The following is a 26,563-nucleotide window of genomic DNA, read 5'->3' as shown; positions in this document are numbered from 1 at the left end:
ACAAAATAAAATATTTAACCTTGGAGAACATTATCAAAGTGGTTTCTTTTGAGATTACATTTGTGTCCTTGTAAAAGACATGCAGTCAGGAAAAAATATCCATCACAGAACAACCCCACATCATTTCAGCACAGTGGCAGCTTTGACTCAGGAGACCCAGGACAAGTCTCACATGAGGTCTGCCTGACCTCCTGTGCCTGAAGACCAGAAGGTCCCATAATCCTAGAGTGGAAGCTGGTGCTACAGTTGTGGCCAATGGGCGAATGATGCATGTACTGTTGCCGAACGCTGGCTAGGAGATATCTTAAAATACTCATGAACAAAATAATTTGATTTATAAGTATGTTGAAATTGTAGAACATGCTCATTCTGGTCTGTTCCAGCCATTTGACTCATTGAAAGCACTGCAACATTCTCTTTTCCTAATGAAAAATGGTGCAAACTGAGTGCAAGACTTTACTACCTATGTTTAGGTCTTTTCAGGAGGATAACTCCTCACTTCTGAACCCTATAATAAACTGTAGACAGGAGTGTTTTCCACACTGTGCCTAATGGAGGAGTTCTCCTACTCCAACCCAGTATCATGTCGCCTGGTTCTGCTATAAAAGGGGGTGTTTGTTTGGAGGAGGGGAGGTGTTTGGTTGGGGTTTTTTTTGTTTGTTTTCTTTTCTCTTCTTCCTGAACACACTTGATATCATGCAATAAATGCTAGAAATGAAGAAAGCCTTGTCTTGATTGTCAGTAAATTACATAATGGCAACCTAATTGATGACAGCAAGGTTAGATGTGAACTGAAAGGAAGATGGAAACTGTGAGTTCAAATTAAAAAGTAGGGCTGGTTGGGGAAAGAGACAAGTTTTTCATGAGAATTTTACCTTTTCCACCCCCCATAAAAAAAATTCTAATTTTGCCATTCTTCAACCAGCTCTATTAAAAAGGAGTCTGGTAGAGATAAAAGATGGAATGAATTAGGCAGAGGAGACAAAGGTGAGGTAAGAAACTCGGAAGGGGAAGGGAGAAAATCAGTACAGCAGATCAAAAATTCAAAATTAATTTTCACCACAAGTTTCCAAAATTTCAAAGTCATTTGTATGCTGCAGGTTTCTAAACAGAAGCTAATTTTCATTTACCCAAATCTTATTTTGCTAAATAGTAGGGCTGTCAAAAATTTAAAAAATTAATCATGATTAATCACATGATTAATCGCTCTATTAAACAATAATAGAATATAATTTATTTTAATATTTTTGGATGTTTTCTACACTTTCAAATATGTTGATTTCAATTACAAGACAGAATACAAAATGTACAGTGCTCACTTTATATTTTTTATTACAAATATTTGCACTGTAAAAAAGAAAAAATAAATAGCATTTTTCAATTCACCTAATACAAGTACTGTAGTGCAATCTCTATCATGAAAGTTGAACTTACAAATGTAGAATTATGTACATAAAATAACTGCACTTAAAAATAAAACAATATAAAACTTTAGAGCCTACAAGTCCACTCAGTCCTACTTCTTGCTCAGCCAATCGCTCAGACAAACAAGTTTGTTTACATTTGCAGGAGATAACGCTGCCCGCTTCTTATTTACAATATCACCTGACAGTGAGAACAGGCATTCGCATGGCACTGTTGTAGCTGGCATCGCAATATATTTATGTGCCAGATGCGCAAAAGATTCATATGTCCCTTCATGCTCCCCCCACAATTCCAGAATACATGCTTCCATGCTAATGATGGGTTCTGCTCAATAACAATCCAAAGCAATGCAGACTAATGCACATTCATTTTCATCATCAGAGTCAGATGCCACCAACAAAAGGTTGATTTTCTTTTTTGGTGGGTCAGGTTCTGTAGTTTCCACATCTGAGTGTTGTGCTTTTAAGACTTCTGAAAACATGCTCCACACCTCATCCCTCTCAGATTTTGGAGCATGCTCCAGATTCTTAAACCTTGGGTCGAGTGCTGTAGCTATCTTTAGAAATCTCACATTCGTACCTTCTTTGCATTTTATCAAATCTGCAGTGAAAATGTTCTTAAATTGAACAACATGTGCTGGGTCATCATCCGAGACTGCCATAACACAAAATATACCACAGAACGTGGGTAAAACAGAGCAAGAGATGTACAAGTCTCCTCCAAGGAGTTCAGTCACAAATTTAATTGATGCATTATTTTTTTAATAAGCATCAGTGGCATGGAAGCATGTCCTCTGGAATGGTGGCCAAAGCATGAAGGCACATACAAATGTTTAGCATATCTGGCACATAACTACCTAGCAATGCTGGCTACAAAAGTGCCATGCGAACACCTGTTCTCACTTTCAGGTGACATTGTAAACAAGAAGCGGGCAGCGTTATCTCCCATAAATGTAAACAAACTTTTTTGTCTTAGTGACTGAACAAGAAGTAGGACTCATTGGACTTGTAGGCTCTAAAGTTTTACATTATTTTGTTTTTGAGTGCAGTTATGTAACACAAAAAATCCTACATTTGTAAGTTGCACTTTCATGGTAGAGATTGCACTATGTACTTGTCTGAGGTGAATTGAAAAATACTATTTCTTTCATCATTTTTACAGTGCAAATATTTGTAATAAAAATAATATATAGTGCGCACTATACACTTTGTATTCTGTGTTGTAATTGAAATCAAATATTTGAAAATATAGAAAAACATCCATAATATTTAATAAATTTCAATTGGTATTCTACCATTTAAGAGTGCGATTAAAACTGCAATTAATTTTTTTCATTGTGGTTATTTTTTTTTTAGTTAATCGTGTGAGTTAACTGCACATTTTAGTTATTTTGTTTCTTTTATTTTCTTTTTTTTTTTTTGCTCCCCTTTTCTCCACCCCTTCTTCCTTTTTCCTCTAAAAACAGGGTTTGGGTGGAAAGGACATAAATAATAAACAACTAAAAACTGAAAAGATAAAAAAACTGCTACATTTGTTGTTTTCCATTGTTTATAAAGAAACAGAAGGTTGTGAAACAATTTTAAAAATTTTGCAGAAATTAATGATTTTGAAGAAAATGATTTTCATTCAAAAATTTTCAACCAGCTCTAGTGAGCAACTGATAAGGTGAGATTTTGAAAAACATGAACAAAATGAAATTATCAGTGGGGATGTTGACACTCCATCCTAGATCAAAGCCCGTCAAGCCCCAGAATTCTTTGTCTGATGGTGGCAAATATCAGTTGTTTTAGAAAAAGGTATAAATCACCCAGAGTGCATCTAATTATACTATATTGATTTTATTCATTTCTACATCACCATAGGTGTACGTAGCACTTAGCAGCCATTCCTGGGGGAAACATTTCTTTATGTTTCCTCATAATCTTAATCTTAACATAATCTTCTTTATGTTTCCCTCATAATCTTCCCTAGCTTTGACTACCAGCTTCCTGAGCACTGGACTGTTCAGTTGGATGGATGGATCGACGGATGGATCAGGCAAAAGCTTAGTGCAGGGACCCAGGAGAGGAGACCCACATCAGAACTGGCCATTATTCCCCTCCAGGAATTATCCTATAATTGGTTATAACAGAGCTGCTACTTTGTGGAATAGGAGGACTTTGGTTTAGGTCTCACTGGCAGTATTGCCAACCTCAAGAGATCAAAACTCATGAGTCAGATCCTCAAAAGTCATGAGATTTTTAAAAACCATTGAATCATTATTTTTAGTCTCTCTTTTGACGTTTTAACTCCCCTCTGTTCCTCTGCCAATGTGTGTGTGATAATTTCAGACGGTTAAGTCAACTTTCAATGTGCACAAAAATGCCTCTCCCTGGCTGCTCAGATGAAGACTCCACTTTCCCTCCCCTCACCCCTAAATAGGAAAACTCCCATCCAGTTCCTATTACTGTCTTGATTCTCTCCCCTCCTAGTTTATCCCCTTTGATAAAAGAAGGGCTGGATGGTAAATAGTTTGAGAACCACTGACCTAATTAACTCATCATGATTCACCCTTGTATCTAGAACTTATCTTACTCTTCACGGTTGACGAGTTACAGATAAATATATTAAAGAACTATAAACTTATATCAATCACTCATATAAGTCACATTATCACAGTAAAAACAACATAGGATTGATTCAGGCATTTGAAAGAACCAACACTACCCTGACTTCTCTCTCCCCGCAATTTCTCTGCCTGCGCACACACACCCACCCACCCAGCCCTTCCTCTCTGGGCCCCACTCCCAACCCCTGCACTGCCTCCCCCCTCAACTCCCCTCCTTATGCCCTACACCTCATTCCCCTGAAGCCCCTAAATCTGCCTCCTGATCCCCTCACTTCCTCCATCCCCCTTTCACAATGCCTCTGGCTGCTCCTCACAGCCCTTGCGTTCTCACAGCCCCCTGAACCACAGAGTAGCAGCCATTTTGCCTCTGGGCCTGGCTTGAATCTCATTGAAAACTGTGGGAGCTGGCCTCGAGCTTTATGAAGAGCAGCCTCACTTCCACATACAGATAGACTGTAGGGAAATGGCAGCCATCTTGGTGGCTTCAACCTCATTGACAGTAAGAGGAGACAGTGGCCATTTGGAATAAAAGGAAATTATTGAGTTGGGAACCTGTCATGTTTTCATCATGAGACAGGTTAAAAAAAATCCCCAAAGCTGCAAGAAAATCACGAGTTGGCAATACGGCACTGGGGACAGAGGCGGGGGGATTATCAAAGCTACAAATAGGAGTCAGGCACCCAACTCCCACTGGCTTCCAAAGGGCACCGTACTACCCTTTCTGCCTTTGAAAGTCAGATGTATTGTTTATTATTATTTATTTGTATTGCGGTAGAGCCATGGACCAGGACCCCAATGCTCAACAACAGCACAGCAAGAGAATCCCTGCCCCAAAGAGTTAACAATCTTCACTTCCCAATTTGTGATTTAAATTCCTCTTCCCTTCAATCACCCCACTTCCACAAAGGTGGCAAGTTGATTTTTTTTTAAATGTCATTCCTTCTTTAGGAAAATGGCCACAGACCCATAAATATTTATTTGCAGCCAATGTAATCTCTCTTCCCTTGAAATACTGTCTCCTGGCTCAGACAGTGACACTGAAGTAGGCTTGGTATTACCATGCTATCTAGAAGTGGATGCCTATCTTCAGTGTGTAGCAGTCCTGGCTAGTCTTAGACAGAAGCTGTTGCATTATAATTTAATCTATCCCTCAGTGGTTCTAGCTCTCAAGATTGCTGTTATTTTACACCTCAGCAGAAGTTCACAGTGAACAAAATGAGGTTGCAATCCTCTCAGGAAAGCTGGCAAGACTCAAAAATCCATCTTTGAGGAAAGAGATTTAAGTTTAGGTCCAAATAATTAGCTCTTTCCCCAGGCCTTAAAATAAGCAGACTGTGTATGTGTCTGCACTAGCTGCAGAAAAACCTTCCCAGAAAGACATATTATGCTTAGATTTCTTTTACACATTCTTTTATAAATGTAACCCTTCTGCCCGTCAGAATTGGCAGCAACAGAGGACCGGGATCAGTATCTAGGGGTTCCGTTTCAATAACGCCATGCAAAATTGGCTCGAGCCCCCACCCAGTGACCTGGGACAATTACATATCACCCTCCTAGGTGCCTCTAAGAGGCAATACTTCCCCTCTCACAAGCACAGAATCTGAGTGTAGCAAAAGCCTTTTAATAAAGGAGGGAAACGAGGCTGCATTATGTTGGGGAAACACCACCAACAGGATTCATAACACCAACTAAAAGCAAAAGACCCACCCCCAAGTAAGTTTGGCAGTGTCCTTTTCCCCTCAGGGTCTTAAGTCCAGCAACCCAATAGTCACACACACACACCCTCCCCCCAGTTTCTGTCCTTGGTCAGTGCAGCCCCCCAGAGTTCAGAAGTTCATCTGCCGAGTTTACCTCCCAGCCATGGGGTTCTGCTGCAGTCTTCACCACCAGCCACGCCTCTCCATCAGCTGCCCTGCTATCCGCTCCACTCTCCGCACCTCTCCGCCAGCTGCCCAGCTATCCTCTCTGCTCTCGCCATCCTGCTGTTCACTCACCAAACTGTCTTCAGGCCCCCCCCACACACACACACTTAACACAGCTCTCAGCAACTTCAGCTCTTTAATGATTTCAGTGCTCATTTATTTTTAGCCAGTAATAGGGGGAGCCTTAGTGCTTATTCACCACTAGCCCAAAGTAGGGCTAATGCATAGACCTAGATGTCAGTGATTGTAGCTCTACTGCATGTGACAAGACTCCTCATAGAGCCAAAATTAGGTCTGTTATTACAAAATGGAGTCAAAGCAGCATTTTAGACCCTCAGGCAGGGACCCCATATAGATATATCTTCACTGGGTTTTGGAACCCATGTCCCTTGCCTAGCGAGTGCTATTTAGTTGAGGGCGAGTCCCTCCGTCATAAAATGCCAAGTACAGTTCTACTGTCCTTGATTCACATAACCAGGATAACAACCCTTTATTACTCCTACCCCAATAACAGAGAGTCTGGGGAACCCACAGCAGCCAAAGTGACCATTTGGGCAAGCAATCCATCATGCTAGGCAGGGTAGGTGTGCCCATGCAAACGAGATCAGCCCCTGAAGTCTTTTTCCACAGCTCACCACCAAATGTCAGGGTAGAGCTCATTTTGACTCTGCTTACATAAACAAGAACTTCAGAAGGGAGATGTCAGCTGGGATCATTCCACTCAGTGAGTTTGGAAATGACTCTTCATTATCTAGCAACCACAACACGATACATAAAGTGTGACCTGCACAAGGCTATGAACTCATTTTAATTTTACTGCCTCCAGTTTTCATGTATGTGCCGGGAAAGCACATGTAGATCATTTAACAGTAAAGTAATCAAACTGGTACAAACACCAATTGCTTTTATGTTAGGCATCTGTCTTAACCGCAAAAAGGGAGAAAAAAAACACAAGGTTTATGCACTGGACTCCAGTAGTAGTCATCCACTTGCTCTAAACTGAAGGTCACCTTGGATTAGAAGTACTTCTACACCACATCTTCTTTATTCTGCCTGAAAATGTGTTGCAATAATATTAATAAGTATCTTGTTGCTTTTGCTACTCTTTTCCTCCTCAGTGTGCCTTCAATTTATCAAAAATCCTACATAGAGAGGGAGACTACAAACTGAGAATTTACCATGGATGTGCTCTAGCTGATAATCCAACCTGACAGCACAAAGCAATGGCTCATGGGGCTTGATCTCTTTACTTCAGTAATAGCAACTGATCTCCATTTTAGGAAAATTGCTAATGAAATAATGATCTCTTGGCACTGCAGTTGTAAACAGAAAGGCAGTTAAGAAAACCACCTTGAGTTCTTCCCCGATAATTTGCTAGAGAATAGGATGAAAACTTCAGGAAACATGACATGGAGTGACTATTTTCCAATTATTTTTGTTCTGTCTTCAAACTTTTTTTGTATAATAGTCTCTTTATGGAAGATTTCATGAGTACTAAATAAGAATACAGCACCATAGCAAAGTGTAGGATTACTGGAAATTGGTAATAGGATGTAAACAGAGCCTTTGACTAGTGGGTGATAGGTTCAACTCTGGCCAAAGTCAGCAGTGAGTGAAAGATCTGAAGACTCTTTGGTGAATTCACCATAATATACATATAAAGTACTTAGGGTTTTTTTCTAAATTATTCTTATCCCTGGTGACGGTAGTTAAAGTTTTCTGGTAACATTTCTTAGCATACAGCAACAAAATGCTGCCAGATAAGGAAGGATGAAAGAAAGCATCTGCTAAAGGAAAGAAAAGAAAAGAAAAATGATCAGGAGGGAGAGCAGAAAGTTTAGTAATACAGAATTTAGGAAGTCATAGGGCAGGTTAAAGCTCAAACCCTCCCCCAGAAAAACAGATTAAAACAGTCCCATAACACCGAGCTACTTATTGCCCTTTGAAAGATACCCAAGTCTTATCTACCCTCCAGAAAATTGCTGTACTGGTGGGATTTAAAAGAATTCTTTTATGGCCTTATTCCATGATCATGTAGTATCAGATTTTGACTTGTGGGGCTTTTCCCCTGATCATGCATATCTCTCTCGCCCTGATCACTATGGTGCAAGTATCCCACTTGATGAAGCCTTTGCATGCCCTACAGGCAATTTCCACTATTCAAGAGCTTGTTAGTTTCCCCTTTCCCACCTCCTCCCCCAACCCCAGAGTGAGAGAGGCACAGGCAGGAAAAACACCAGCAGAACAAAAAGATGTGCTTTCCATGGATACCACTTGCAAACTTTTGCCATTGGTGACTTGCTTTTTTAATGCCAGTTTGGGAATTGACTGTCACATCTGTACCCCAGGAGCACACCAGGGAACCAGCTGTGGCTCAATAACTGTTTTTCCCATAGTCCCCTGTGTTGATCCGGGGGGTGGGGAAAGTAACCTATTGCTAGTCTATACCAGAAGTAGATTGCTTCTCCCTCTGTGTCAGCTCAGTGGTGCTACTCAGCACATTGTGGGGGAAGGTGGGGGTGGAGCCAAAGCTCTGCCCCTACTGGCCCATTCATCCATCAGCCCTCACAGAGTGGAAGTAGCCTCCCTTGTCCATAAGACAGTTCTCTTATTCACTGCTTGAATTACTTGATTCCAAAACACACACGCACTCACACACACAGTCACACATGTACGCGGGCCCTCCCACCCCCCTTGCCCTCGTTCCATTTATATTTTGTCACTGCTGATGATGTTGATTCGGTCTGTCATGCTTTTTTATGTAGGAACATTTCTTATCAGATGTGGGACAGCACTTGTCAATGAGGCATCTCTTGAAAGACTCCAAGAGTATCCAGTTATATTATCATTTGTGTCTGTATTAACATTTTGATTGTCGGAGCCCTCTTCACTTAGTGTTTCCATGTTGTCAAGGTTGTTGAAGGGAGTTCTGGGCTGCTGGCTCATAACAAAATTACTAGTGTCCGCACCATTTCCGTCAGTGTCCGCTGAAGCTTTGCTGAGTGAAAAGGGTGGGAAATGAAGTTAGACCTGAGAAAAGGAGGCATTAAAGTGTGGGTCAACACTGGCAAGCGACTCTGTACAAATGACATCGGGGAGTTCCCTGCCACTTCGCCTCTAGATGGTTTCTATATCAAATCCGATCATTGTGCAAGTAAAAATATTGTTTTTCTCATTACCATCCCTGCAAACTCAGCTGGGGCTCAGAGTCCAGCTGGGTTCTTCCCTTACAATATTGCACCACCCGTCAGAAAGATTCCACAGGCTGCATTTCTAACTTAGACTGTAAGTTCTTTGGGTCAGGAACCATCTTTTTGTTCTGTGTTTGTACCGTACATAGCAAACTGGAGTCCTGGGGCTTTTGGGGCAGTCCCACAATATAAACAATACATTATAATAAATTAGACTCTTAGTAATGCCTGTGCAAACTCATTGACTGGTTAGATCTTGGTAAACAATCTTGCCGATGATGCACGAGAAAGAATGGAACACACTTTCCTCTCTCTCTCTGCAGCATTGGCTATGTGGTCAGATGTTGGCTGTGTGTGTGTTCATTTAGTGTACTGTCCCAGCTCTGCACAGATAGCAGACCTCAATTAAACTGCCCAGTAAATCCACAGACTTGGTTTTCAGCAAAGGCACCCGGCCAGGTTTATTGTCGACGAAGCACAGTAATAGCACCTCTTCAAGACTCTACAAGGATACTAAGACATGTATGCTCGTGAGAATGGATGCCGCTCAGTCAGTGGTGGGACTTTCCACTGCTCCCTAGGCTGGCCAAAGATACTCCTGAGATACATCTTTATACCCCAATACAAACAAGTTGGTAGTGCCCTTTTGCCATAGTTAGTTACTGTCCCCTGACGTCGCTAGTTATCACCCATCATTTTGTACATGTTGGTTCAATTAAAAAATCTCTATTACGTAAAATCTCATCCTGACCTTATCTTTTAGGAGGCACCAGTGTGTTCCTGTTATTCTTGGGGAATGTTTTTGTACCACTCTTGATATCGGGATGTGTTTGCATGTGCACTCTGTGACTAGCCCTGAAAGGTAACAGTACCAAAAACATATTTTTTGGTCACTACAGCAAGATGAGATTCTGAATACACAAGGCGCAAGTCTAAGCTGTCGCCATTTTTATATAGTCATTTTTCAGGCTGGAATTGAACCTTATAGACGCCATGGGGAAGTTATGGAAGCCCCTCTCTTTGTGCAACTCAAAGTTTGGTTGAAAAAGGTACTGCAAAACATAATGTAGGAAATAATCCTGGATTGTTAAGGGAATGATTACCAAGGCCAGCTTTGCACAAGGCCTTTGACTTGTGCATGCTCACATTATGCAGTGCACCTGTTTATGCCTAAACCCAAGTGCCATTTGCATATGCAAATAGTAACTTGTACATATAGATGAGGTAACTTACATGCCCTATAACTCAATATGGGTTTATAAAAACAGAAGTTGATGAGCATTCAGGGTGTGCCTTCAAATTTTGCAGCAGCATTTGAGAGAGAGCTGCTGAAAATTGGGTCTTTTCAGCCTCTATGATTTCTATGATTTGATGAGGGCCACCATTCTCTTGGTACTATCACGACAAGGTCAGCTATTGGAATAATAGACACTCATACTTACGATATAACCAAATATTTCATAGAAACTCAGAGGAGCTAACTAGTCAGTTCCACAAACCCCTCCTGTGATGTTCCAAGTTGAAGCCCTGTCTGAGACATTAGAAAGTCCCTCCAAGCAGGTTCAGAAAATGACTGCTTTGTTTCAAATATAAGTTTAGATTAACTACACTTTAAGGGTGAAATTTATTCCCGAGCAGAGGATCAGCACAGACCTATGCACCACTTAAGTTCCATTAAACACTATTGAGGACTTAAGTAGTGCCTGGGGCTTGCATGGCGGGTGAATTTCACCCCTAATCATGCACAGAAACTATGGGCACAAACTAGGCACTTTTTTGCACATTAACTCGTTAGAACAGGCCATCATGCCCATGCATCCCCATTTGGCAAATGACACATTCAATATTCTGAGAGCTACACACCATGCAGTTGAGTTTTCTTATGATCTTTCAAACAACACTCACACAGAGTTAAATAATACAATTAAATAGGAAAGTGGGGAAGAGGAACGAATGGAGCCAGAGAGAAAAAATATATATTTTCAGATGAGATTTGAAAAGCGCTAGGGAGTCAATGAGGCAAGGAGAGACGACACTGCTTTTCAGCAGTAGCCAGCCATCAGGAGCTCCACAAGCCGCCTCAAAGGTTACTGTATTTACCACCAACATTTCCATCAGACACTCATCGTTCTGTATTCTCCACTTTCCTGGGAATCTGTGTGACCATTTTTGTCTTAAATGCTTTTTTTGGCATCATTATTTCCCAAATTAAATTAGCAGCAAGCGAAGGAGTTCACTTTGGATAACGGACCAGTTGTTTTCACATGTCCTTGATTTCGCTGGAGGGTTCCCTCGGCTCCCACAATGTACCTGTTGCTCCAAAAAAAGAGCATTCGAATGAGCACATAAGATGCATCATGCTCTCATTGCTTCCATAGCTAAGCAATGTGCAAGTCATAAGGCCCTAGCAGTACAAATTTTACACAAATTGCTCAATTTTCCTAGCTTTGAATCTGGTGCAATGGTGTAAAGGACAAGAGCAGCTAGCCCTGCAATTTTTCAGTCTTGTTCAGAAACAAAGGTGTAAGGCAATGAGTTTTAGGAAGAGTGCATTCTGCCAGGAAACACCAGCCCTGTAACCAGGCACTCTCATTGTTATCACGTCCCTCACCCTTCTCAAAGAGAAAGGATTTTCCTATCAGAAGAATCAATCAAATCATTTATCCACACAAATTGTGTAGTGAAGGTTTGGTGTAATGATATGGGAATGTGATCCCCATGTACCCAAAAACTGAGATGTCCATTGGCCACTGAAGCTAGATTAGTCACATGGTGATGACCACATGTAGTTTTATTCCCATGGCTAGTCAGAGTATTGGTCTTTATTGCACATTCTGATAGAGCTATTTTTCCCACGCATCCATCAGGCAGCCTGCATATCGCAGGTCTGGCATTGTGTCAGTGGGACACAGCGCTGAAGGGGAAGTGCTTGAAGCAAAGATCCAACCTGAAATCTACACGCATGGTTTCTTACAGATGCAAATGTTGACCCTTACACAAAGACAATGGCTAGGGTTTTTTAAAAGCACACGACAGGCAGTAACACCTTCACAGCCCACACTCATGAATCTGTGCAGACACACATGGAAGGTGATCTTCCGAAAAAAACAAGTGCAATGCCTGGTCAGTGGGGGGTAAATTTTCAAATGCACCTAACTGACTTAGGAGCCTAAGTCTTATTTTCAAAAATGACTGAGAACCTAAGTCTTATGGAATGGCAATTAGTGCCTAAAAGAGGGGTCACCGAAGTGGTCTCTTTGGCCAAGGGGGAGTGGAAAGTCCTGCAGCTCACTGAGCTGCTCCATTGTCACGGGCGTACATGGGCTAGTATAACTGTAGACATTGATCCAGGGAGTCAGTGCCAAGCTTTATCAGCAATAAACCTCGCTCCGCGCTTTCGCCGCTGAACTGAGTCTGTGGTCTTCTTCGTCAGTTCGACCGGAATCGGCTGTATTGGCTACCTGGCCAGAGCCAGTACAACACACAGAGAGAACATACACTCACGGCCAACAACTGACAGCACTTTATAGGTGTTAGCCACACTTTCAGCAATGGAGGGAACACAATGAATATTCCTAACTTGTTGGCAACCTGTAAAGGCAGTCAAGCCATAAAGCTAACTTTTTAAAAGGTCCTTTAATCAAATTAGGTTATTACAATAGCCCCTGCAGCAAACTGTAAACTTGCCAAGTCTTCTTTATTCAAGTGCAGCCTCCCATTTAACCTTAATCTCCTTCCCAAGTGTATAAGGCTGTCTTCCTTTTTGCTTAAAGCTGATTGAGTTGGAGTTTTCATCAATATCAGCGATGCAAAATTGGCCATAGGCTTACAGAACTGCTTAGGATGCAAGAGAGCTGATAAACTCCAATCAATTGCAAGGGGAAGGCGCTTCAGGTTTCATCACTCTCCTGAAGGGGGAGGAGGAGCTGCTGTGCTTGTGTGATACTTCAGCAGGTGTCAAGTCTACGCATGTCGAAACTATGAATAGTTTACAATATTGGCAAGTTCTAAACCAGATCTAAGACCCAACCCAAAGGCCTAACAATCTGAGCACTGCACCATCATGTAGGATGATTTTCTGTCCTGGTCTTAGACCCAGTCCCAGTCCCTACTACCTGACCCAGCAAGGAGTAGGAGTTTTATAGATGGCACACTCAGCTCCTGAAGAGAGAGAGCCTTATGTCACTCAAGAGCGACTCCTATGGCAGAATGGGACTTATTGATGAGCTCAAGGATAACTGGAAGGGTGATGGCTACAGCCCAAGGGCTGTGTGGGTGAGGGGAGATGTAGTCCCTGGGAGTAAACAACCAACACCCAGAGGGAAACCACAGAGCTCTAGTGCAGATAAACTTGGCAATGCTGTAGAATGAATCCTCAAGGTTAATAAATCCCAGGATGCCCTCTCATCTCCACACTCCAACTAGCAACGGGTTACTTATTAAAAAAATGTGTGTGAATTTTGTGCTAGTAAAATGTGGCAGATTGGCAGTCTAGCAAACCAAAGCCTGTTGTTTGTGCCCAGTACAGGTGCAACATGGAGAGCAGCTGGGCAAGCTTCCCCAACGCTGCGCCTTCAGGCTGCCTCCATCCCGCCCCGAACACACAAGCGTCCTGCTTCTCTCTGCAGAGGTGCTGTAGTGTTGGATGATTTGCTGACAGGCTCACCTGTTCATTGGGAACTGGACTGAGCCTCCAAATTCTCCTTAAAAAGAAAAGGAGGACTTGTGGCACCTTAGAGACTAACCAATTTATTTGAGCATAAGCTTTCGTGAGCTACAGCTCACTTCATCGGATGCATACTGTGGAATTTTCCACAGGGCATCAAACTCCAGCTTCTCAAGTTCATGGTGACATGCACTCGACTGGGTCGTGCTGGTCTTTTGGGCACCCTCCCGGGCCAGCAAGTACTGTTCCTTTTTAACTGTACTCAGACGGAAACGCTAAGAGCTAGCTAACAGTGGGGGTGCACTGAACATAATTCTCCAATTGCTCTGATGCAGAGCCTGCCAAGAAGGCTATAAGGTAAATGCACTTCATTTTTGTTGTGTATCACAATAAGTCAGTCACAGACTGGTAAGCAATTGGCTTAGAGATATGGGGATCTGTGGGGGGGTCCTTCAGTTATGGCTTTAAAAAAAAAACATTGCTCCAAAATTACTTCCACTAGTATTCCCCCTTCTCTCTATTCTGTGATTTAAAAAAAAAAAAACAGAGGGGACTAATTTCTCCCTGTCTTTCCCTTCCCTAGCACACACTCAAAATCATCCCGACGCCCCACCTTTCACCAGACAGCCTTCCTTCTCAGGACTATTACCCACCACGTCTGCCCACATTCGCCTTCCTCTGGGGGAAACGTACCATCACACCAGTCGCTTTGAGACCTGTCCGAAAGGGCGGAATGTAAGTATTCCACATAACACATGCTTTAATTTCCACTACACAAGGGCGCTAAGGAATTATTGCATTTTAAGAGCATCAAACCAGCCTGCCATGTTGAAAACTTCATGATTGCCACAGTGCTGATGCTTGACTGGAGAGGTTAGCAAGGGGAATTGAACCACAATTCTGAAGCCGTCAGAACTACATACCAAGCTACCCTCGCCTCCTCCTACACAGATACTCACGCTCGCCCCCTCCCAAAGCAGACAGTCCAAGCTCATTCCATATTATTAAGAAAAATAAGAAGTCTCTCTCTCTTTTTTTTTTTTTTTGTCCTAGGCAAGGAATCATAGCAGCAGCTCTGTGTTTCTCGGGCTGCTAGTGTACCATGGGGACGTATTATTCACACGGCTACTGTTGAGAGGTTGAGTCTGCACATACTACACTGAGGTACAAGTAATTGCTCTGTCACTTTCTTCCGCCCTGCAAAGACTCTTGTTTTTACTTATTTATTTATTTTCTGCCTGGCACAGCTGTGTGTATCTGGCAGGGGGGGGGGGTTGCTTATGGATTTATTGGCTCATTTTTAATATCTGTGCACAAAGTTCTATAGCCCCTACCACCAGATTTTTCTTGTCACATGACTTATTGCCTTCTCATTCTCTCCTGCCATCCCACCCCCCCGGCCCAACATTTCTCTCTTTGGTCATCTTCCACTTCCCCTGATTTCTTAGCCCTTTCTTAAGGAGGCAATCATGGTCTAGTTGGTACAGCAGGGGAGTAAGGGTCATAGGAGTTGGGAATCTATTGACACAGATGACACACCTTGTACCCGTTGTTTGGCCCAGATTTTTCAGAACCGTGTTCGTGTAACTGCATACACAAAAACATGGGCACTGCACACACAGATGAACAGTTAAGGCCTAGGACTGTATTTTCAGAATGCACCTAATTTCCACATCAATTACCACCGGAACTGCAAACAAAAAATGTCCTGTTAGACCTTTAGCTCATCAGTTATCTATACACTATTTACTGCAGTGCAACTACAGTCAATGAAAGCACAAATTAGGTGCACAAATGCATGTTCACACACCTATTTCTGAAAATCTGGCTCTTAACTGGCTATTTATACATGCAGTCATAATAACCATGCATGCAAGATTAGGTATGCATTACCTCCCACCCACCACTTGTAAATCTGAAAATTTGAGCCCTAATCTCTATGTAGCTGAAAATAAGGATAATGGTACTTACCTACTTTTGTGAAGCAATCTGAGTGCCTCAAAGAAAGGGACTATATTCGGGTAAGGGATTAGTATTTGTTAGGTATGATAGGAACATGGTGAGGACTCGGGTAGTTGCCTGCATTGAGGATGGACTTCTGCCCCAGTGAAAGTCTCTGTTACACAGAGACCAGCTAATAGTGGTAATGGCAGCAGTGAGATGTACTAGTCTATAAGGCTCAGATTTATAAGAGGAACTAAGGTGTCACTCCAGCCAGTGCTGCAAGGCCTAAGTGACTTAGAACACCACGTCCCATTTTCAAAAGTGACTTAGGCTCCTTTTGAAAATGGGAGTTAGTAGTCTAAGACACTTAGGCCCAGATCCTCGAAGCTATTTAGCTTCCTAACTTCTGTTGAAATAAATGCGAGTTAGGTGCGTAAATACCTTTGAGGATCCAGACTTTAGGCATTGCAATGCGGAGCAACTTTAAAAATCTGGGCCTTAATGCTTAGCTGATCAGGAATTCTTCTTGTCATCCCTAGAAGAAAATGACAAATACAAAGTGAAATTCCCTGACCGAGTAAGGTTAGACTCGCTGTAGCTCACCGGTAACCATACTTGTTCCTCCCAGTTTGACCATTGAAGGTGGAGATATCACGGTTTTATTTTCAGTCGAGAAGAGAGCACCACATGTTGCTCACCAATCTCCTCCACTGAATTTATTTTTGCATCTGCTCCTTTCAAGGCAGCGCCACTTCATTCTAAAGGAAGTCCTCTGGCCTAACTTCTAAATAACACTTAGCTAAAGAGAAATGGCACGGTTGTGATGTTTACCTTCTTACTAATCTTACAAAGCTCATAAAGGTCCTCACTGCTTCACTTTCTTCCCGAACGCTGCAGGTACAACAGAAAACAAGCTCACAGGAAGCAACTGAGATATCAGCGAAAGCACTGCAAGACCAACCAATTCTGCTGTACGATAAAGAGCAGAACTGAACTCCAAAGAGAAACAGCTCAGCAGCAGACGGAGTGGATTATCAATCCCCAAACTAGCGCCAAAATGATACTGATCAAGTGTCAGTATAAAAGGGACAGATTCATTTGCACTTGAAAAGCTTCTGTCAAGTAGAGAGAGAATGAAAGGGCCCATATCCCAGCAGAGTTGTGAAGAAGCCTATATAAAATCCTGGAATTAGCAAATCTGCTGCTTCAGCTGACTACTATGTTACACTGAAGTTTAATTATGAGGTCCCTGATTTAATTCCCATGACTTGGGACTTTGTTTCCAACACCACTTGGCTTATGGCTGTAATTAAACTTTATGGAGATGTCCGTGCATCAGGCTGGGATTTGGGCCTGTGGGAATGTTAGCCAGTGAAGTCACTGCCCCCAACAGACTGGAAGGGGAATCCCCTGCTTAGTTGAACTGAGGAGCATAACCTGAACATGGGCTTTCAATGCCCCACTGAATGGACTTTAAGTCAATGGGAGTGTTAGGAACCCAGTCTCTGTGGATGAAGTTTTCTCACATTAGTCTTGCCATCTGCGGTATCCTTAAGGGCCTGATTCTGCCCAGCAACTATACAGGGCACAGGGGAGCCTCATTCTGTACCTCCCCCACCCCGCCCCAGGAACAGTCACAATGGTGATCCATACACTCAGGGAGCCCAAGGCCTCCTTGGGCTAGTGCAGCTGGCCCAGCTTGACCCTGGCAAAGGGACAGGACCATGATGCTAAACAGATTTTGCACCCTCTTCAAGGATGGTACTGCTGTTCCCGGAGCTACAGCAGTCACTTATTGCCTATACTCTGGCCCACTGCCTACTGGAGATCCCAGGGACACGAAACATCTGCAACTTGGACACCAGCTTCATGCCACAATCCAGCCTTAAGGCTATAAAGTACTGGGTGCCCATCTACCGAGAGCACTGCGGGTACCGAGGACTGAAGCAGCCTATTCAGAAGGGTTAGAATATCTTCAGTCAAGCAGCAGAATGCTGATCACTCCTACTGTGATCTGTGTAGAGCACAGTGCGGGCACCCACAATGCAGCAGCAGATAGGCCCAGTGTGATGAGGGGGCAGCTGTAGCCACCCTCCCCCGGGAATCGCTGTGGGCCCTAAGTCAATTAACTTCCGGTGTTAGTTGCTGGAGAAGTCCTACAACAAGCTGCTTTGATTCATCTAGGAGGATAAAAGTACAAACCAATATTGGGCCCAATGGGGATCTCATTCCCATGGAGTTACTCCCAAGTTACACCAATGTCAACAAGAGATTGATCAGGTGCAATGGACCCATTGGACATATACATTAAGGTCCTTTACACCACTCTGGCAGCATAAAGCTGCCTTCAAGTGGGAATAGGTTACACCCACTTTGACCTTTATGCGGTCAGAGCAATGTAAAGGGCTTCAATGTAAATGAGAACCAGGCCCATCAAGTATGGACCAGGATCACTCTAAACTCATTTTGTTGTATGAACTTAGTTTTGACATTAAACACATATGGAGTGCCGTCTTCGGGCTTCTGGAAAGGCACTAATACAATGCTGGGTGTTACAAAGTTTGGTGCCCTCTGTTTTCTTGCATTTACATTTTATTTCTATGTCTAGCTACAGACCGGATTCATTAAAAACAACTGGCATGGTTATGTATAATATGCACTTCTGCACACTGGGAATCTGAGTATGTACACTTGCCACTTCCCCATCATTTGTAGGTATCATCTTGAGTCCCGGTATTCTACAGTGAGATGTCCAACCTCCTTTGTCAGCAACGCTAATCCCCTGCAGCCGTACATAAAGCATGTAAAAGAAAACAATTTATTCAATCTTCAACAAAGAAAGCAATATTTCCCCCATGGACAACAAGTGAGTTGGCATTCAAATAAATTCTTGAAATCTTTGACTTAGAAGCTGGTTTCCTGAAACAAATGGCAAATTGTACCCCAGAAACCACCTGTGAATGTTTAAGCTTGTTCGAAACAATATTTTCAAAAGGCAGAGGAGGGAGAGAGAAAATTCCCAGCTAGGAATCCTGTCACTACAAATATTAGCAATTCAGGAATCAGACAAAGGATTATGCACCCGCCATCACATAGAAGGAAGATGGATTTCAAGATAATAGGAATGGCACACATTGCTTTTTCCCTTTTTTTGCTGACATACAATTTAGCAGCCACTGCACAAGTTACTTCCCATTTAAAATTTCCATTTAATAACCATGAAACTCATGCTAATTCAGATTAGATTTTTGGCAAGCCCGTGAAGTTGGTGCACTTCTACAGGCTCTCTTAAGCCACTATGTCCCTGTCTGGACTAAGAAAATGAGACGTGTTTAACAAATCTTGTCAAACAGGTGTTACTTATCATGTTTCGCTGGGCACCTAGACAGACCCTGATGTGTAACAATGTGTTCGTTTGTTATGCGGTTAATTAGCATGTGCACCACTACCTCATTTCCTAAACACATGCAATTTTTCCCGTCTAGGCAGGATGTATGGGATAATGTATACCTACCCGCCTATTCTCACCACCTTCTAATGGAAGTCAGTGAGGATCCATGCAGGGCCATCCTTTCTTATTGGACAAGGAGAGCTGGTGCCTGCCCCTGACTGCACAGGCTATAATATGACATATAATGTTCTATTTGCTGACCCATCTTACCCTCCCTGCCCCACCCAAAAAATCCTGAAATTATGCCACTGCCTGCATGGCTGCCGTTTCAGAAGTTGAGCCTAAATCCTTTCCTACCTTCTCGCCTCCTGTCCACTACCCCAGAAATCAAGGGACCTGAGCTCTTGCAACTCTAAATATTCACACCCTCCTGTAGCCCCAGGATATGGCAGCATCATTCCATCCTCTCAGCCTCTCCAAGGCGACGAGCTAAAGGCTGGACAAAGCACACACAATATGTATGCTGAACACCCTGAAGTATATATATTAACATGTCCGTATTGCCTGATACTGTGGCATGAGGTTTATTGGCTTGAGCAAACCACGTTCCCACTGGTGATTGGTGACATCCAAGGGAACAGACAAGCATTGCAGCATACCACAAAGAGTAACAAATGCAGACTGTATCAGGCAAAAGGGAGATGTAAGTTCCAGACCCACCTGCCCCCTCAAAGAGAACACCCTGCTGCTATTCCCCTCCCCACTTTTAAAACCAAGGGAGTTGTTTGCTCAAGCACCTCCCCTAATTGTGGGGGCGTCACATGCAAAGAGAGGCAAGTCTCTCAGTAGCTGGCTCTCAAAGCATCTAGGACTTTGCTGGCCAAAAGTCTAAAGCCAGCTCCTGGAAACTAATGCTGATCTCCAAGCACCAGTATAATACACTGTCTGCCTGAAGCAGTAAGGGGGCAAGCACATTCTGCACCAGCTCAGGTGTTCAAGTGAATTCAAGGCACAGCCCCATTCTGGTGGGCTAGACGCAAAAGGAGAAAGATGTGTGTAATTGTAACCCAGCCGGCTGCACCTTTCTTGCTGAGTTCAGGGGGAAAGCAGTCTTGGCCATTGCTGCTAGTTAAGCAATTGCAGCTTTTTGTTAACATACACAAATAACTATAATACAATAGAGTATGTGGATTTTATCATGGCAGTACACTTACCCACAAAGTTAATTTCATACTCAGTTAAACAAACAGGAAAATTCAGTACAAAATTATCTCCTGCACATTAGAATGTGCACATATCCACATATCCTATAGAACAGAAACCCAGGGCATTGCTTAATTACAGATGGAGATGTGCAGGCTCCAGGAGTATAAATTTAGTATGCAAATCTCTAGGTTTTAAGCATACAGTCAGGATACATAAGGAGCATATTAATGTTTTGTGTATCAAGCCCTGCTGTTTAAACACTCTGGCTAGACCTCCTCTGAAGGAAGGAACACGAGCTCTGATTAGTTTGAAACTCTCTGCAATAGCTGAACTTCAATTGTTTCTTTCAATAAAGTGTCGTAAAAGCAAATCTCTGACCAAACGGGAACGTTATGATACCGATCCTCTGGTTCAGTGGCAGAAAACAAACAAACATTCATGGCTCCCTTTTTATACAGTATAATTCAGATGCCAAGAATTACAAATTGTTTATCTATATTCAAAAACTCCAGATCAGACACAGAAACACAGCCTTTGGGCTTTTAAGGAAGACTGAATTCCTTAATTACTTAACAAAAGCTCAATCACATCCTTACTCTGTTTTTTTTTTCAGCTGTTACCTTCAAAAACATGAATCCTGGCTACTTTCCATATTGCACGCTGCTAAAAACCCTCATTAGCAATAATTTTGCCAAAGCAGTTTCCTATCAAATTTAGAAATAGGATGGCTAGTCAATTTCTGATTCTTAACGGTGCCATCGAGGATTAATGGAAAGTGTTGTAACGTGAGCACTAGTGCCTGATAAGTGTTTGGGCTGTATCATGAGCTCCCTTTGAAGCATACATCAAAGATAGAATCTCAGAAGGGTTTTTTGTGGGATGCACATCATATCCAAGCTTCACAGAGCAAACACTTTTAGCAATTACAAGTAGAAAATGAGTGAGCAGAACACTGGAAATTTATGGGATTACTCTCGCTATGCAGCATGCTCAACCCCGCAAAATCTGACTTGTTTCCACTAAGGATTGGACGGGGAGAAGGAACGCACCATCCATTATTAAAATTATCTGATAATGTGTACACATCCATGCACAGCTAGTTAGTGGAAAGCAGGACATCCATGGGGTAGTATTTAATAATATTCTTAAGGATTATTTGTTTTTCATCCAGAAAACCAACCTCCTTCACTGGGATAAAAAAATCACATTTTTAATAATAATTGTTAACAACAAAAAAAAGTTGCATTCTATTAAGAGAGCAGTAGTTGAGCGTGCAGAATATTTCCTGTCAATCTTTAAAAGCCTTCTATCTAGGGTAAATAAGCCTAGCACACAGCCAGTTCAGTGTAAGCTGTCATTGTAGCTTATGCATCAGTCGGAAAAAACCCATAACATTGGCAGATCTCTGACTGCATAAATAAAACATGCTTACCACTTGCCATCCGCTAAAAATAAATAAATAAAAATAAAGCTGCCTTTTCTAACTTTTCTTTTTCTGATCTATACTTCTCGTGTTTGTAGGATAAATTCAGGTTAAGGACTCCATGTTTACAGAAATCAAACTTGGCTCTAAGGGAAGGATAGAAAGTAATCAAAATAAATCCAGAAAGTTTGAGGACATCTGGAAATATCCTACTTAGTAAAGAGGAGTCCTATTCGAAATCCTGCATCTCAACACCCCCTGTAGTTAAAGGAAATTCACATCCATGCCCAAATATCATGGCTAGCCTACATCTGGATAGGCCAAGGTTTTTCTAGGTGACTAGTGATTCTGGGTGCCTCCATTCTGGGGTGCCCAACTTGAGACACCTTGACGGGGCCTGATTCTCAGAGCTTGGTTGTTCACCACTTGCTGAAAATCAGGCCCTTTGAGGTAGGCCCCAAGAATCGTTAGTCACTTCTGAAAGTCTTCCATTGACGGCCAAACTGGACTGTGATCTCCAAACAAACATGGTGACCCTACAGTGAGTTCCATGTAGCCAGTGCCCTGTGCAAATGTTGACTTCAGTGGGGAATCTAGTAGCTGCCTGCATAAAGTTGATTGCAGAATTGTGGGCAAAGCCTAGATCTGAGCTTGGTCACTCAGACCTGTCCCTGCTTACAACCCAAGCCAATTAAAGAGTTACCCATATGTTTATGTAGCTATTTCTACTCTTCATTTCTTTGGCAACAGCTTTCCAGGATTCATTAATGGAGATATGTTCCGCACCAAAGCTGGATGTATTTAGGGTGACCAGATGTCCCAATTTTATAGGGACAGTCCCGATATTCAGGGCTTCGTCTTATATAGGTGCCTATTACCCCCCACTCCCTGTCTCAATTTTTCATACTTACTATCTGGTCACCCTAGATGCATTCAAAAAATCCACACTAGTTCAGAGGCAATGACAGCATTTTAAAAATGTGGTTTTTGTCAGTAAACTTAGCGTGTTAGCCTGGCAAGACACCATGGGCTAATATCAGATGTGGGTGCAATGGACGCACTCACAGAAATCAGGTTTCAGAAATGCGGACAAAATCCATTTATACCTACACACATACCTCCATCAATTATGCCCCACCAATCTGCATGCGCAGTTACCCATTTTGCATATGCAAATGCCTATGTGCACAAACAAAAGAAGTGCAAGAGGCAGATATGGGTTTTTAGCTGCATCCATTGGGCATCTGAACCACCACCCCTCTTTGGAAATGTGGTGCACAGAAATCAGATTCTTGCCTTTGGCAGTCATTCCGCTCCCTGCACCCCCATCCCCAGCCCAGAGTAAGCATCCATCTAGTCACCTCAGTGCAATGCAGACCTCAGTGTATCTATAACAAATCATTTCATCAATTTTCAATCAAATCCCTGGCAACTGAGAGTCTCAGACAAATGCAGTAAATTGGTTTGCCATAAATTACATTTACTATCTAAGCTGTAAATGTGTCAATACCTGCCCTTTTAACTTTAAATAATGCCAGAAACTCCCCCTTTTTAGAAGCCTCCACTGCTGAAGATCCAGGGGAAGTATCAGAACCTCAGTAGTAAAGTAAATGTGTGTGTGGAAGTTACATTTACTAAAAAATCGGATTCAGATGACGTTTTGCCGCAGCCTGCAAAGCTGACTTCCTATCTGCCTCAGAGACATTCTCTCCTGCATTGTGTTTCATTTCATGAAACTGAAGCCAAGCCAGAAACAGAGGCAGCTGGCTGGACTGAGGTACCTGCTGAGTAATGGATAGTGCTCTGGCTTCACACTGGAGGGAGGTGCAGATGAAATTGCTATCCTCCCAGGTAAACCTCTAATCAGATCTCCCCTGAAGGATGAGATTGCTTTCCAGTGAGGTCAAAGAGGATATCACATATTAATTATATTATATCAGCCTTATTCTCCATTCAGTACACAGGGAATTTACACACACAGCTCCCATCAGGCTACCAGGAGGCACTCTTGTAAAACCCTTATGCAGCGGCAGACCTCCAAATGGGCGAAGTTGAGCTTAAAAATTGTGCAATAACACCGTGTGGTTGCATCATCCAGGAGACATGCTGGTGAATTTGTTTTGGGGAGGGAAGGAGGAGGCAGCAGGCAGGCTACCAACACTTCTCCTTTGTTACTGCGCGGCTTGAATATTGTTGCTCATTATTTCCAGGGCTCCCCGAGGGCATGCTACACTCGCTCCTTCACTAACATAGAATTCAGCAGCTCTGTTTCTCACTGGATCCATCCCTCCCAACTCATTTTGAATCAGTTTGAATATTTGATTACATAGAAAACAACCTTTCTTGGCGTAAGGCAGGATGGGTCAATGATTACTACACTAGCCTTGGACTTCAGAGAAGTGGGTCCTGCCACCAACTTCCCATGTAACCCTGGGAAAATCAGGGAACTGAGTCACAGATAGGCGATCTGTAAAATGGGGATAATAGCACTACCCCCCACACAGGGGTGTTGTAAGGATAAATGCATTAAAGATTATGGGATGCCCCTACACAGTGATGGGGGCCATATAAGTACCTAAAATAGAAAAGAGAATGACATACTCCTGGGGGCATTCTGCAGCAAAAAACTAAAAATTCTGCACCAAAAAATTAAAAATTCTGCAAAATTCTCCAGATTTTAATTGTCAAAATAACACTACATAATCACGCCAGTTTCAATTATTTTGGTAATTTATTTCAAAATACCTGTCAGCAAGTATGTTTGCAACAATACAGACACACATAAAAATTCCCCCAGGAGTAGAGAGTTAAAAGAAGCCCTATGATAAACCAGTTCCTGTTTCTCTGTCCCCTTCCCCCACCCCCAGAGCCCAGCCATGGGGCTAGACACCTGACAACCCCTTCCCTCCATAGCCCAGCCACGGTGCACCCCCAGCCAGTACACCCAAACCCTCTCCCCCTAGAGCCCAGATGTATGGCCCAGATACTCACACCCCTTCCCCCACCCCAGAGCCCAGCCATGTGCCCTCCCCAACCCAGACACCCTCCCGCTCCAGAGCCCAGGGATCCAGAGGGAGGAACAGTCTGATGCTTGGTCCCAGGCTTGCATGGAGTTTCCTGCATGCTGCCTTCTCCTTGCCTCAGGGCATGCTGGGAACTGCAGCTGCCTGGAACCCTCTAACTCCCCTCCACTCCCCTGCAGTGTCTTCTATATGCAAGCTGGGCTCTGACGGGTCCAGTGGCCCCGAGTGGCGGCCCACAGCACTGCACCCCTTTCTGTGGAGGAAAGGAAATTCTGCACGCACAACGTTAATTTTCACAAAATTCTGCATTGTGCAGTGGCGCAGATTTCCCCAGAAGTAATGAGGGTGCTACTTCAGAAAGAAGAATCAGAGGATTGTGGATATGCACGCACATAGCCAGCCATTAAAGTCAGCATTACCAATGGTGACCACATATCATTAACCCAGACCCTGAACTTTGAGCCTATTCCAAAGCCCATGGAATTCAAACAGAAAAGCTCCCTTTGATGTCAGGTCTTTATTTCCTATTCTAATTACAGGGAATGGTATAATGACTGTCTCCCACACACCATATACATTGTGAGGTTATTTTAATGCGACCGGGGGACAACTGCATGCCTCATTTGCTCATTTACTCACAATTGTGCATGAAAAACGGTGTAGCTGAGCAATGAAGACAGACAGTGCTAGTGGTTAATTCCAGAGAATAGCCCAAATAATCATCCCTCAGGTTTGTTGCTGGTCAAAAGTTTTCTGGCAATGGTTTTTTTTCTGCCAAAAACAGTTTTCCACCAAAATGGAAATTTTTATTTTAAAACATCTGGTTTCTTTGAAACGTCAGGGTTTGTTAGAGTAGGCATACAGGCCAAATAGGTAACTTTTTCTCTCAAGTAGTAAGAGAGTCATTAAACACACCTTGCATGTAATTTTCTACTTTGTATAACATCTGGCAAGTCCAGAATACGTTTCTCTAAAATGTGGGCTACTGTGAACGCAAGGAAAAAACAGAACTACAGTAATTGACGTCAGAATTCCCTTTCTGTGACTGATCTGATGATATCAAATGAAATCACAGCATATGTCTCAGAGCAAGTCCTCACTGAGTAGCAGTCTAAAATCCTCCCTTATTTGAGCAACTGCAGGGAACAGTTTTCATTCTTTTTTGCCACACTTATTAGTTTCTTCTAATGTGTCAGTTAGGGTGTAGACATTTATCTTGCTTGCTCTCTTTATTTTCCTCTTTCTATCTCATTCTTTTTTTCTCTCTCTCTCTCTCTCTCTCTCTCCCTCTCCTTTTTAGCTCTGCCTGGATCAAAGCTATCCATCAAACGCCATCTAGTTAATAATATACAATCATTTTGATTTTATGGAATTATATAAGCAAATCAGGCAGTGCAGCAAAGAGAACATCAGTTCTCCATTAGAGAGAGCCCTGCCTGTCATTAGCAATCTCCACTCCAGAAGTGACAAGCACATGCCTGTGCTAATAGCACTGTCCCAGGCCCTTGGTGACTTGAGTGGTCCCCTGTGAGACTGGCATTGAAAGTTAGCCATCCCCGGAGTTGTCTTTTCCCCTGTAATTATCATCACAGGCTTGGCTACATATTCAACCTACCAAAGAAAGAGCGACGTGAGAATAACTTCAGGACTTTGGCTTGGAACAACAAAATCAAGCCCATTCAGTGTTCAGATAAAACAATCTAGGCTGAAGCCAGCTGTCAGAGGCATTCCTGGTCTGCAGCTGGATCGTTTTATCATTCTGGG

This window comes from Lepidochelys kempii, chromosome 13, assembly GCF_965140265.1.
Source record: "Lepidochelys kempii isolate rLepKem1 chromosome 13, rLepKem1.hap2, whole genome shotgun sequence".
NCBI lineage: Eukaryota > Metazoa > Chordata > Testudines > Cheloniidae > Lepidochelys > Lepidochelys kempii.
Note: the sequence above shows the minus strand (reverse complement) of the source record.